Raw genomic sequence first — 3,278 nt, forward strand, 5'->3', positions numbered from 1 at the left:
TTTATGGCTTAGAGTGTGAGCATGTGTCCGTTGTGGATGATTGTTGATGTTTGCATGACTAAGTGATTTAGCTTGCATAATATGGCCTTTATGGTGGTAGCTAATTCCCATGGTGAGGAATTAGTGAGTGAATTATGGTAGATTGTTGTTGATGTTGCATGCTAGGTGATTTAGCGTGCATAGCATAGCCCTTGGGGTGGTAGCTAATTCCCATGGTGAGGAATTAGTGATGTGAGTCACTAGGTCTCAAATGAGTGGGACTAGTGAGCTTGGTAGCCGTATCTGGATTTGATCGGTGAGGTTGAACTATATGTTCACGAATAGTCGGTACCGCATGCATGGAGTCTCATTGCATAATGTATGTGTGGCGTATAATATGAATGGATGTATTCCAATATTATACGTGTGTTTGTGTTGTGTTGTGTTGAGTATGATTATGAGTTGATGTTGTCGTTGCTGAATGTGTGATATGATTAGGGTGATGAAATGTGTTAATTTACTTAGCATTACATGATATTTTATAATGCTTATTATATCGATTGAGGAACTCACCCTTACAACTATGTTTTCAGGTAACGAGCAGTGATTGAGTAGAAGCTAGTGCTTGGAGTCTAGTGTAGTTCCTTAGTGGGTCATGCTCTGGTAGATGTAACATCGGACGGAATGTTTTACTTGTTTTCATTTGGTTGTTGAACAACTTTACATGTAATGTGTTACATGGTTTGCATGATTGATTAGATCTCTATCCGCTGCGAATTATGCAATGTTTTATTTTGATTAATAAATGAGCATGACGAATTATTATGGTGAATGGTGTGAAGTGTCAAGTGTGACACCCTTAAATTGCATATATACTCTGATTTATGTTTGGTTGTTTTAATTATTTATTGGGGTATTTTAGAAGGGTGTTACAAAAGACATTAGTGACTTGGAAAGGGCCAGACCATCTAGAGCGTAGTTTTCCTGGGAATAACTTAAGTCTAGAGTTAAACAATAGGACTACATCGCCTTGTTTGAAAGTTTTTCTTGATATACGTTTATCATGCCATTTTTTCGTTCTTTCCTTGTAGATTCTGGCATTTTCGTATGTGTCTTGTCTAAGTTCCTCTAATTCGTTTATATCAAGAATTCGCTTTTCACCGGCGGCCTTATAGTTTAAATTTAAATTTTTTATAGCCCAATAGGCCTTATGTTCTAACTCTACCGGGAGGTGGCAAGATTTACCATAAATAAGCTTAAATGGGGTTGTTCCTATGGGAGTTTTGTAAGCGGTTCGGTATGCCCATAAAGCTTCGGGTAATTTTGATGACCAGTCTTTCCTTGATGTAGCGACTGTTTTTTCTAATATTTGTTTGATTTATCTATTAGACACTTTCACTTGTCCACTAGTTTGAGGATGGTAAGGTGTTGCTACTCGATGTTTTACACCATACTTAAACAATAATTTTTCGAGTATCTTAGATATGAAATGCGATCCACCGTCACTGACTACTATTCTTGGGACACCAAATCTTGGAAAGATTATATTCTTAAAGAGTTTAATTACTACTCGTGTGTCGTTTGTTGGAGAAGCTATAGCCTCAATCCATTTTGATACGTAGTCAACCGCTACGAGTATGTACTTGTTACCGAAAGAGGGTGGAAAAGGTCCCATGAAATCTATTCCCCACACATCGAAAATTTCTACTTCCAAAATGCCCTTTTGTGGCATCTCGTCACGTCTAGATATGTTTCCTGTGCGTTGACACCTATCGCATTTCTTGACAGCAGCATGCACATCCTTCCATATGTTTAGCCAATAAAGACTGGCTTGTAGGATTTTGGAGCAGGTTTTGGATGTACTTGTGTGTCCACCATAAGGAGCGGAATGACAATGTTGGATTATACTTTCTACCTCTTCTTCAGGTATATAGCAACGGAAAATACCATCGGGGCCTCTTTTGAAAAGTAAAGGGTCGTCCCAGTAATAATGTTTTATGTCATGGAAGAATCGTTTCTTTTGTTGGTATGATAAATCAAGTGGAACCACTCCGGCAGCTAAATAATTGACAAAATCGGCGTACCATGGTGTAACGCATACAGCCAAGGTGGTCTCTACCTGTTCATCAGCTCTACTTTCTTCCAAATTAGCTATAAGTTTATCGTACGAGAAATCATCGTTGATCGATGTTCTTTCTGGTTCCAGGTTTTCAAGTCTAGAGAGGTGATCTGCTACTACGTTTTCAGTTTCTTTTTTATCTTTGATTTCCAAATCAAATTCTTGTAGCAACAAGATCCACCTTAGGAGTCTAGGTTTAGCATCCTTTTTTGTTAATAGGTACTTAATGGCAGCGTGATCAGTGCAAACGATTATTTTAGCTCCGACCAAGTAGGAACGAAATTTATCTAGTGCAAATACTACTGCTAAAAGTTCTTTCTCGGTCGTGGCGTAATTCATTTGTGCTTCATCTAGAGTTCTACTCGCATAATATATGACGTGAAGTTTTTTATCCTTTCGTTGTCCTAGAACAGCGCCTACGGCGTAGCCACTTGCGTCACACATTATTTCGAATGGTTCATTCCAATCTAGGGTCTGCATTATGGGCGCGGAGATCAATGCTTGTTTAAGTGTTTGAAATGCTTCTAAACATTTATTGTCGAAGATGAATTCAGCATCTTTCATTAATAATCCGGTTAAAGGTTTAGTTATTTTAGAGAAATCTTTAATGAATCTTCGGTAAAAACCGGCATGTCCTAAGAAGCTTCGTATTTCTCTCACAGTTTTCGGAGGTTGAAGGTTTTCGATTACTTCTATTTTAGCTTTGTCTACTTCAATTCCTCTATTTGATATGATGTGTCCTAAAACAATTCCTTCTTGTACCATAAAGTGACATTTTTCCCAATTAAGTACTAGGTTTACTTTTACGTATCGTTCTAGGACTCTTTCTAGGTTTTAAAGGCATTCTTCGAAACTTTGTCCACATACGGAAAAGTCATCCATAAAGACTTCCATGATGTTTTCGAGAAAATCGGCGAATATTGCCATCATGCACCTTTGGAAGGTTGCAGGAGCATTGCACAAGCCAAACGGCATTCGTCGATAAGCGAAGGTACCAAAGGGACATGTGAACGTTGTCTTTTCTTGGTCATCAGGATGAATTGGTATTTGAAAGAAGCCTGAGTAACCGTCTAGATAGCAGAAATGAGAATGCTTGGCTAGTCGTTCTAACATCTGGTCTATGAATGGTAAAGGAAAATGATCTTTTCGGGTTGCTTTGTTTAGCTTCCTATAGTCAATG

Source organism: Lathyrus oleraceus, chromosome 1 (assembly GCF_024323335.1).
Source record: "Lathyrus oleraceus cultivar Zhongwan6 chromosome 1, CAAS_Psat_ZW6_1.0, whole genome shotgun sequence".
Taxonomy (NCBI): Eukaryota; Viridiplantae; Streptophyta; class Magnoliopsida; order Fabales; family Fabaceae; genus Lathyrus; species Lathyrus oleraceus.